The sequence below is a fragment of the Anomaloglossus baeobatrachus genome, chromosome 1 (genome assembly GCF_048569485.1).
Source record: "Anomaloglossus baeobatrachus isolate aAnoBae1 chromosome 1, aAnoBae1.hap1, whole genome shotgun sequence".
NCBI classification, from domain to species: Eukaryota; Metazoa; Chordata; class Amphibia; order Anura; family Aromobatidae; genus Anomaloglossus; species Anomaloglossus baeobatrachus.
The window spans coordinates 516,088,486-516,100,837 of NC_134353.1; positions in this window are offsets into that span (position 1 = coordinate 516,088,486).

Here is a 12,352-nt window from a genome sequence, read left to right on the forward strand (position 1 = left end):
ATTTCAATATGATCGCTTGCACAGTGCTCCTTGGGATGTTTAAAGTTGTGGAAAACCTCTCCACAACAGTATCATGGACCTGCCTGTTGTGTTCCTTGGTCTTCATGATGCTCTCTGTGCTTTAAACAGAACCCTGAGACTATCACAGAGCAGGTGCATTTATACGGAGACTTGATTACACACAGTTGGATTATATTTATCAGCATCAGTCATTTAGGATAACATTGGATTATTCAGAGATCCTCAATGAACTTCTGGAGTGAGTTTGCTGCATTGAAAGTAAAGAGGATGAATAATATTGCACACTCCAATTTTCAGTTTATTATTTTTTACAAAAAATTAAAAAAAGCAATAAATATCGTTCAACTTCACAATTGTGCCCCACTTGTTGTTGATTCTTCACCATAAAATGTAATTTTTTTATCTTTGTGTTTGAAGCCTGAAATGTGGAAAGAGGTTGAAAAATTAAAGGGGTGCAAATACTTTTGCAAGGCACTGTATATACATCACAGGAGGGACTGGGGGCATATACACATCACAGGAGGGACTGGGGGCATATACACATCACAGGAGGGGCTGGGGCTCGAACAGTACTGGCGGTGGCACGGACAACACTAGAGGGGCAAAAACAGGACTGGAGACATGAGCAGGACTGAGGGAGCACAGACAGCACTGGAGGAAGGGTGGTACACAGCAACGGGAGGCAGGAGGCTCACAGCAGAGAGGCCAGGAGGCTCACAGCAGAGAGGCCAGGAGGCTCACAGCAGAGAGACCAGGAGGCTCACAGCAGAAAGACCAGGAGGCTCACAGCAGAGAGGTGGGAGGCTCACAGAAGAGAGGCGGGAGGCTCACAGCAGAGAGGCGGGAGGCTCAAAGCAGAGAGGCGGGAGGCTCAAAGCAGAGAGGCGGGAGGCTCAAAGCAGAGAGGCGGGAGGCTCAAAGCAGAGAGGCAGGAGGCTCACAGCAGAGGGAGGCTCACAGCAGAGAGGCCAGGAGGCTCACAGCAGAGAGGCCAGGAGACCACAGGCCAGAGGTTCCCCACTCCTGATCTAGCTGAAGCAAGACAGGGGCTGGGGTTGGCGGGCAGAGATCAGTGCCTCCCTCCCCTTCAGCAGAGATCAGCGCGGGCCCCAGGCAGAGATCAGCGCAGGCCCCGGGCAGAATTCAGCGTGGGCCCCGGGCAGAGATCAGCGTGGACCCCGGGCAGGGATCTGGGTCCCCCCCCCGCAGAGATCAGCACGGGCCCCGGGCAGAGATCAGCGTCCCCCCTGGCAGAGATCAGCCCTGCCTCGGGAAGAGATCAGCGCCCTCCCCTGGCAGAGATCAGCACGGGCCCTGGGCAGAGATCAGCATCCGCCCCTGGCAGAGATCAGCATCTCCCCCGGCAGAGATCAGCGCGGTCCCCAGGCAGAGATCAGCAAATCTTCAGCTCACAGCGCTTACCTGTCCCGCTGGCTGCCGCATCCTTGCCACCTCAGCCGCTGTTGCAGGAGTGTAATAAGGTCTCAGAGTGATGTCCTCACCTCCTGCTGCATGGCCCAGCGATGACGTGCCCTGCTTTGCTACACTGACCCTGCCTCCACTACAGCATGGCTAATTTGCATGCTCCGCCCCTTCACCTGCAAATTAGTCATATCTGGTAGTGAAGCGACACTGTAGGGCCCCTCTGCTGCTGCTGCTGCTGCTGTGACTGGGGCCTGGTGAAGAGAAGGGGCCCGTCCTGCATGAGGCTAAATATAAGTATTTACCCCGGGCCTGGCCGGGCCCCATCTCTTCACCGGGCCCCCTATACCAGCCACAGTAGTAATGCCCTGATGGCGGCCCTGACTGCACGAGCAGATAAAAAAAGTCCTTAGCCACTCCATCCCACCCACAGGGATTTTGCTGATGCTATCATAGAGGCCTATTGCAAAAGCACTCCTCCGTCTGTGCTTTTGGCCAGGACCTACTCTTCTCCTTTAAGAGCCCCCTGACCTTTGGTCTCGCAGGGGATTTCGTTGGGTTTTCAATCCAGGAAAGAACGGACACCACCCCGACCAACCAGACTCAACTCCTCTTCTGGGGATGCAGTTCCAACACTCCTCTCAAGAGCAGGACCCCGCATGTCCGATGTCACAGACCCTTAGGATAGTTAATCAAAAAAATATATCGGCTTGTTATGGCTTTCTCCTACTGGGGACTCTCCTAGCTTCCTTCTGCATCCTGCCCTATTTATACACTATACTCTAGGTGCCAGGATGCCATCAATCAGCCACACTGCTACCTGCTGGCCATCTACAAAACACACATTACAATTTAATACATCTGAGAAACCTTTCTGTGTGTCGGCTACTTCTGCAAGGGGGTGACATAGTCTTGACCCCCCTACACATGAACAAATAAGACTACATGGCAGCAGGTTTACTAGCCTTCAAGTGATAATATCTTGCTATTACAAAAAATACTGACTTCATAACAGCTACAACAAGCAGGCTTGAAACCTTAGTCTGCATTGAAATATTTGCCTAGAAGAAACCTTTCTGATATAGTTTAAATACCCTATGTCTTGTTGCTGTGCTCAATCTTACTGTATGACCTTTGCCATGAACCTGTCCTCTACATCCTCACCTTTGTAGCAGAGTTTGGCTGCTCCTTACCCAGTTTAAAGTGTCCTTCATGGCTGTTTAAGTTAATGAATGTGTTTCATTCTACATATGAAAAAGATTATCATTATCATCTGTTGGTATAATTGATTACTCATTCAACTAACTATAATCCTACAAAGTCCCCGGCTTAGTTCAATTGTACCACGAAGAATTTAAATTATGCTACTTTGAAGACAAAGAGTCGTCTCAGCGAATATTATTTTGATTTTGACTTTTCTATTTTTATTCACTATGCATTATGGTAATTGATAAAACAAATTATTGACTCTCCTATTTTTGTAAGTAATCTAACATAAGCAACATGGTGGCTCAGTGGTTAGTACTGCACCCTTTCTACACTGCTGTCCTGGGTTCAAATCTCACGAAGGACAACATCTGCAAGGAGCTTGTTTGTTTTCCACATGTTTGAATGGGTTCCCTCCCACACTCCAAAGACATACTGATGGGGATAATGCTTCTGATGTATGTAAAGCAATGTGAGATTAATGGTGCTAAATACTGTAAGTGAATAAATATTATTTTGCAGTGATATATGTGATATATATATATATATATATATATGTTATTTTTATTTTTTTTTAAATTGTGAAACGTTTATTCAGAGGGTCATTTATTATTCAACCCCTCAAACCACCAGAATTTTGTTTGGTTCCCCTAAAGTATTAAGAAGTATTTCAGGCACAAAGAACAATGAGCTTCACATGCTTGGATTAATTATCTCTTTTTCCAGCCTTTTCTGACTAATTAAGACCCTCCCCAAACTTGTGAACAGCACTCATACTTGGTCAACATGGGAAAGACAAAGGAGCATTCCAAGGCCATAAGAGACAAGATCGTGGAGGGTCACAAGGCTGGCAAGGGGTACAAAACCCTTTCCAAGGAGTTGGGCCTACCTGTCTCCACTGTTGGGAGCATCATCCGGAAGTGGAAGGCTTATAGAACTACTGTTAGCCTTCCACGGCCTGGACAGCCTTTGAAAGTTTCCACCCGTGCCAAGGCCAGGCTTGTCCGAAGAGTCAAGGCTAACCCAAGGACAACAAGGAAGGAGCTCCGGGAAGATCTCATGGCAGTGGGGACATTGGTTTCAGTCAATAACATAAGTAACGTATTCCACCGCACTGGTCTCCGTTCCAGACGAGCCCGTAAGGTACCTTTACTTTCAAAGCGTCATGTCAAGGATCGTCTACAATTTGCTCATGATCACTTGGAGGACTCTGAGACAGACTGGTTCAAGGTTCTCTGGTCTGATGAGACCAAGATCGAGATCTTTGGTGCCAACCACACACGTGACGTTTGGAGACTGGATGGCACTGCATACGACCCCAAGAATAGCTACAGTCAAGCATGGTGGTGGCAGCATCATGCTGTGGGGCTGTTTCTCAGCCAAGGGGCCTGGCCATCTGGTCCGCATCCATGGGAAGATGGATAGCACGGCCTACCTGGAGATTTTGGCCAAGAACCTCCGCTCCTCCATCAAGGATTTTAAGATGGGTCGTCATTTCATCTTCCAACAAGACAACGACCCAAAGCACACAGGCAAGAAAACCAAGGCCTGGTTCCAGAGGGAAAAAATCAAGGTGTTGCAGTGGCCTAGTCAGTCTCCTGACCTTAACCCAATTGAAAACTTGTGGAAGGAGCTCAAGATTAAAGTCCACATGAGACACCCAAAGAACTTAGATAACTTGGAGAAGATCTGCATGTAGGAGTGGGCCAAGATAACTCCAGAGACCTGTGCCGGCCTGATCAGGTCTTATAAAAGACGATTATTAGCTGTTATTGCAAACAAGGGTTATTCCACAAAATATTAAACCTAGGGGTTGAATAATAATTGACCCACACTTTTATGTTGAAAATTTATTAAAATTTAACTGAGCAACATAACTTGTTGGTGTGTAAGATTTATGCATCTGTTAATAAATCCTGCTCTTGTTTGAAGTTTGCAGGCTCTAGCTTATTTGCATCTTATCAAACCTGCTAAATCTGCAGGGGGTTGAATTTTACTTGTAGGCACTAAATATATATATATATATATATATATATATATATATATATATGTATATATATATATATATATATATATATATATATATATATATATATATATTTATATATATGTCAGGCTACGGGTTGAACTAGATGGACTTAGAGTCTCCCTTCAACCTTAAAAACTATGAAACTATATATATATATATATATATATATATATATATAGATAGATATTATTTAGTTTTCCTTCATTCTATTTCCATGTTTAGGTGACACATTTGAAAACAAATTTCTGCTTAAACTTGCCATATATTTTATGCTCTTTCAGCTTGTCAGATATTGTTGAGGTTTACCTATTTTACTACCTGAAGTGCTGTTCTGCTTCTACCAGCTGCCCAATCCATCAAGTGCAGTATGAGAAATGAAAAATGTCTGAAGACAAACATAAAGGCATGAAGAATTTCAGCTGAGCTTACAAGTTATCATCTGCATCCGTATGGTACACAGTAAGATATTCTAGATAACTTCATTTGCATTCATATAGTGTGTTTGTAGAAATGACGCTTTGTGTTGTGCTCTTCTTTGGAAGTGAAAAACAGCATGTGATCGAGGTTAACAACAGAATAGTGTTTATAACAATAAAAACAGACATAACATGTAAACAGCGTGCTTGTTTCCACGATGTATTGATATTCACTTATTATACACAGTGAAGTAAAAAATGAAAATATGTAAAATGTCAGCAACTGCTTTGGAGATTAAGATAAAGTTTGTTCAGAAAAATTGTCTTATCATTTCTATGTGAAGAACAAAGTGCTTTGTTTAGACAGCGTGCATTAAAGACCCCCATACCCATCAGACTATAGTTTGGTAAATCCCATAAACTTTGATTGGATGTCACAATGCGACTGCAGGAAAGTGAGGGAATGGAGCTCCTATGCTGTCCCTTATGCTAGGGGTCCCTAGGTTATCTCTAACCTCAGGGTAACCACTAATGAGGGAAATGCATGAATCACGCGCCGGGCTATCCTCCTGCCCAGAACTAATCTTATTCCTTGCTCCTACTGTTGAAGTAAGGAGTAGGAGTCGATGGAAACACAGATAAAGACAGGTAAGGGAAAAACAACCCTCTGACACACTGCAAACTCACAGGAACAAAGAATGAAAGACTCAAGAGAAAAGCAAGAGCAAGAAGCTTGTAACACAAAGACAACAATGGTTAACTCCACAACCACACACAGCAACAAGTACTACAACCACCAGTTAGTCTGCATCACAACACCTCATGAGACCAGCTAAAATAACTATAGCTGGCATAGAAGGAAGGATCTAGCCAGCATTTATTGGAGGGGAGCAGATGTGACTGGCTTCCACACAACATGTGATCCAAGGAGACTGACAAGCATACCAGCAGAGATTAATTCTTGTTAGCCTGCCTATGAACTACCAATCTGTTGGTCGACCTCCAAGTCTGCCTGTGCTGATCACAGACATCAGTGTAGTTATTAAGTGGAGTGTCAGAGTTTGTAGTCTGAACAGATCATGCCACCACAATGACTGTCGGCAATGTTTGTAAAAACTTTTGTGTGACATTGGATTGGCCAGCAGTTCAATGCCTCTCGATTTGTACCAGACAGATGATGTTAGGAAATATAAAGATTTAACATGTTGGACTTCCAATGGCCAATGCATTTTATTTTAAGCCACTACAAGAGTCTGACACTGGCTCTATCATAGAGAACACAGGAGTGATCAGCTAATCTGAGAGATCCTATACATGAAGGATTTGGGAAAGATAGCTGTTGGCTGAATAATCGTTAGGCCACCAGTCGTCCAATGTGTATATTGGGGCTTAAGTCTATTGCATAGAAAGCAGAGCTTTGATTGCATGTTATTTATATTTTCTTTCTGAATATAATTTTCTCATTTTTAGAGATAATCTTTTTTCAGAAAAGTTTTTAAACAGATGTTATTTGGAATTCAGTCAAGAGATGATCAAATCAATTCAAATAAATTTGACATTAATGGAATTTGATTTAATTTTTTGAAGTTTGCAGGTCCCAGAAAATTGGAATAATTTGTGATTTGATTAGTATAAATTGCTAAAACATACCCACCACGTTTTACACAATGCAATGATTACATCAGTCATAGAAGGCCGTTGTGACCTAAAGTATAATATTTCTGGCTTACCTATGATTAGAGATGAGCAAACCTGTTCAATAAAGACTCACCAAACTCAGGTTCGATATGAGCCTGAGCTTGTTCATTCGGGCTTGGCAAACACGAGCATTACACTTAAAACTTGGCATTTGGTTTGGTTTCCCACAAACACCGTGTTTCCAAAAATACATTTCAAATATGGTGCAAAGGGGTAGGAGCAAGCCCTTCATACACACTGATCACCGGGGCAGATGTCATACTGCTCTGACAACTCTACGACTCTCCTTCACTTCCTGTGCTGCTCATCACAAATTAACTGCTTTCCTGCCCACCAGCAATCCTGGTGTCTGTGATTTGGTTGCAGTCAGACACGCCCCTATATCTATCTATCTATCTATCTATCTATCTATCTATCTATCTATCTATCTATCTATCTATCTATCTGTTACGGTTGCTACGAGCACTGAAGACTATGTCCAGATTTCTTGCTACTGCACATGTGCGAGCGCTGGAGACTAAGTCCAGATTTCTTGCTACTGCACATGTGCGAGCGCTGGAGACTAAGTCAAGATTTCTTGCTACTGCACATGTGCGAGCGCCGGAGACTAAGTCCTATCTTGGAGCCATTGCACATGTGCGGGTGACATCATCGCTGACACGAGGTCACATGTCTCTGACACCTTCTATGCCGATTGGTCGCTGGTCATGTGCTTGTGACGCCTTGCTCGGTGATAGGCCAGCATGACGTCACTCCTGTCGTTCTGGCAGCGGATTGGCTCTGGTGTCCTCCATCTTGGATGAGGCACAGAGTCTATATAAGACCCTGACACACGCCGCATGGCGCTCAGTCCTCTTGGTTCATGCATAAGAGTAGACGCTCTGTGCGCGTTCCTCTAGGCATTCCTTTGTCTATGCTAGGTGAGCGCTACCGGCAGGGTAGCGTTCTTATACCTTACTATGGGGAGATAATCTCCCCATAGTGATGTTTTTTAGGTTTTTTGCACCCAGTTCAGACATAGAATGGAGTTCCAAACGTTATTCCTTATACCTTACAGCTTCGGCTGCTGTCCGTATCCTTACCTCTTAGGGGAGCAAACATAGGCAGGTGCCTGAGGCACATGGTCTGGCTGGGCCTTGTGATTCGACTCGCAGGTGGATGTTGCCGCTAGGGTAACGTTCCTTATACTGCGTCTGGCAGTTGTTCGTATCCTCGCACACTAGGGGAGCGAAAAGAGGTAGGAGCTTTGTGCGGCTTACGCTGCTGTTCGTCTCTTTTGCACCACTAGAAGAGCGTACCTAGGCAGGTGCCATATCTAGTGGTTCGTGTCCTCGCACACTAGGGGAGCGAACAGAGGTAGGAGCTTTGTGCGGCTTACGCTGCTGTTCATCTCTTTTGCACCACTAGAAGAGCGGACCTAGGTAGGTGCCATTTCGCACACATTGCCTTTGTCTCTGTGATTATTAACAGAGATCATTCCACACACCCTCCAAGTAAGGGAGGAATTGCTTTACTTACTTATTATATCCTTCTGTGAGTTAACAGAGGTATTGCACTCTGCCATAGTCTGCAGCAAAGTCTTTGCACGGTGGACCCTGACTGTCTGATACTCCTTTAGGTTATTATCAGACAGCCCCCCGTAACACTATCTATCTATCCATCTATCCAGCTATCTATCTATCCATTATCTATCTATCTTTCTATCCATCTATCTATCTATCCATTATCTATCTATCTATCTATCTATCTATCTATCTATCTATCGGATAGATAGATGGATAGATAGAGGGATACATAGATAGATTAATGGATAATAGATGGATAGTGGGATAGTTAGTTATATAGATAGAGAGAGATAGATAATGGATAGATAGATAGATAGATAGAGAGACAGATAGATAATGGATAGATAGAGGGATAGATAGAGGGATAGATAGATAATGGATAGATAGAGGGATAGATAGACAGATAGATAATGGATAGATAGATAGACAGATAATGGATAGATAGATAAAAAAGGATAGATGGATAGATAGATAGATAGACAGGCAGACCGATGTCAAACACATATATAATGTCCCACCTCCCTGCATATTCTAAGCTGGCACTCTTTAGTGACTTTCATGTGGCACTATTGGGTGCCTAGAAATGTATTTAGCCAAAAAAAAAAATAATTTAAAAAAGCGCTTTGGGATCCCCCTTATTTTTGATAACCAGCTAGGGTAAGGCAGATGGCTGCAGCCTGTTGACCATAGCTGGCAGCTTTACCATTGTTGGAGATCAAATTTGGAGGGGCCCCAGGCTCTTTTTTATAATTATTTATAAATAAATAAAAATGGGGTTCCCTCCAAATTGGTTCACCAGCCAAGGTAAAGCGGACAGCTCTGGTCTGGTATTCTCAGGGTGGGAAGGTCCATAGTTATTGGCCCTCCCAGCCTAAAAATAGCAGGCCGCAGCCGCCCCAGAAGTGGTGCATCCATTAGATGCACCAATCCTGGCGCTTCACCCCAGCTCATCCTGTTGCCCTGATGCAGTGGCAAACGGGGTAATAAATGGGGTTGATACCAGATGTGTAATGTCACCTGACATCTGTTAGGACCAGGATGACGGCTAGGCCCAGGAGGTGGATCCACTGGACTGAGCACCCCACCGAGGGCAAGGTGCCCGGTAGCCGGAGCACTACGGGTAGCAGGACAGTCCGTTCAGAGGAGTGGAGTGTAGAAGTCCCTGGGACCACGGAGTCTCTGAAGGTACTCCGGGTGATGGAGCTCAGGTTCGGAGGCCGGGATGATGTCAGGCAGAATCCGGAACCAGCTGAGCGGGGAGGTCGGTCACCACACGGATCCAGGGATCGGAGACGGTAGGGACTGATGAGATGGCGGACAGTCACCGTTCGGAGTTCTGGAACCGTCAGGACTGGTTGGCGAGACAGGAGCGGCTCTACAAGAGAGATAGGTGAGTACGGGACAAGGCACAGGGAGACCTGACTCCTAGCTTAGCAAACACGAAGAAGAGGCCCCGCCCACTTGGAAAGGAACCCCCTATATACCCTGTACCTGATTCTTCAATATCCTGTTGGAGAACGCTGGCCCTTTTAGAGAGGGTCAAGGACCGCGCGCGCGCCCTAATGCGCATGCACGAGGCCCAAGTGACAGAAGCCAGAGCAGGAAGCGGTGCACAGGAGGCAGGAGTGCCGGGCTGGCTCAGCGTTGCCGACAGGCGCCGGGAGCGGGGACCGGGTTGCCTGGAGGATGCAGGTGAGGGAGCATGGAGTCTGTGGAGCGGGGGACCGGGAAGCATGGCACGGGAGCGGTGGCGCGTGACATGGGAGCGGGGAAGCATGGCAGGGAAGCTGGGGAGCATGGCAGGGGAGCCGGGGAGCATGGCAGGGGAGCCGGGGAGCATAGCACGGGAGCTGGGGAGCGTGACAGTACCCCCTCCCCCACGCCCCCTCCCCGCAACCGGGACAGGAAGTCACGTATCAGGGGAGTACCCACATTCTCCCGGGGTTCCCAGGACCATACCCAGCCCTGTCCACCAGGAAGAACTGTCGGCCGCCCCGCACGGTCTTTATGGCCACGATATCCCTTACTGCATAGATGTCATCGTCAGCAATAGGAGGAGGAGCAGAACTGGCATCAGCAGAGAAGGGACCAAGGACAACCGGCTTGAGCAGGGAGACGTGGAAGGAGTTGGGTATCCTCATCGTGGCCGGGAGCTGCAGCTTGTAGGAGACCTCATTGATCTTGCCGATGACTTTAAACGGCCCGATGTAGCGAGGACCCAGCTTGTACGATGGTAGCTTCAATCGGACAATATTTGGAAGCAAGCCAGACCAGATCTCCTGGAGAGAAACACGGAGGATCCAGACGCCTCTTGTCCGCATGTCTCTTCATCCGCAGGGAAGCGCGTCCAAGGGACGTCTTGACAGAGTCCCAAATTGTTGAAAAGTCACGGACTACGGTATCAGCAGCAGGAACATCCGAGGAAGAAGATACAGGTAATGGGACAGAAGGCTGAAGTCCGTAAACGACATGGAAGGGAGAGCTGGAGGAGGACTCACTGACGTGATGGTTATGGGAGAATTCAGCCCAAGGAAGGAGCGTGGACCAATCGTCGTGATGGGTGTTAACATAGTGACGCAAGAAGGAGGTCAGGATCTGATTGACTCATTCCACTTGGCCATTCGACTGAGGATGGTAGGCCGAAGAAAAGTCCAGAGCCACTCCCAGATGTTTGCAGAGAGCCCTCCAGAAGCGCGAGGTAAACTGAGTTCCTCTGTCGGACACAATGTGTGAGGGAAAGCCATGCAACCGGAAGATGTGCTGTATGTAGGCGTCAGCGAGCTCCTGGGCAGAGGGCAGTCCAGCCATAGGGACGAAATGAGCCATTTTGGAGAAACGGTCCACCACGACCCACATGGCCATGTGTCCGGAGGACAAGGGCAAGTCTGTAATAAAGTCCATTGCAATGTGTTGCCACGGAACGGAGGGAATTGGCAGCTGCAGAAGACAACCATATGGCAGGTGTTTGGTCGTCTTGTTCCGGGCACAAGAGGAGCAGGCTGAGACAAAGACGCGACGTATGTGCGAAGGGATGGCCACCAATAGCGATGTACAATTGTACTCCATGTTCTCTTCTGACCAGCATGGCCGGCTATTTTCAAGGCATGGCCCCAGTGCAAGACTTTTTGTCTGTCAGTTTCAGAGACATAGGTCTTCCCGGGTGGTATCTGGGCCAGAGAGACAGGAGCCACCGGAATGACTTTACTTGGGCAGATGATGGGCTGGGATGTATCCTCCTCCTGTTCCATGGGCACGAATGACCTGGACAAGGCATCTGCTCGCACATTCTTATCCGCGGGCTGAAAATGGAGCTGAAAATCGAACCTGGCAAAGAACAAGGACCACCTGGCTTGTCGTGGGTTCAGTCGCTGAGCAGACCGCAGGTATTCCAGGTTCTTGTGGTCCATGTAAATGATCACGGGATACACTGCTCCCTCCAGAAGGTAGCGCCATTCCTCCAGAGTCAGTTTGACTGCTAATAGCTCTCGGTCACCGATGGTGTAGTTGCGATCAGGCGCTGAGAAGCTCTTGGAGAAGAAATCGCAAGTGACCATCTTCCCGGTGGAGGACTTCTGCATGAGCACTGCCCCGGCCCCAGAGGAGGAGGCATCCACCTCCAAGGTGAACTGTCGGTTTAACTCAGGACGGTGGAGCACAGGAGAGGAAGCAAATGCCCGCTTCAGGGAGCCAAACGCGGCGTCGGCCACAGGTGACCAGTCCTTCGGATTAGCCCCCTTCTTGGTCAAGGCAGAGAGAGGCGCAGTCAGGGCAGAGAAGTGAGGGATGAACTAACGGTAATAGTTCGCAAAGCCAAGAAAACGTTGAATTGCCTTCAGTCCGGAAGGAGGGGGCCAGTTGAGAATGGAAGAGACCTTCTCCGGGTCCATCTGCAGGTCGGTATCGGAGATTACGTAACCCAGGAAGGGAAGAGAAGACTGCTCGAAGACACACTTTTCGTACTTTGCATACAGGCGATTCTCTCTAAGCCTTTGTAG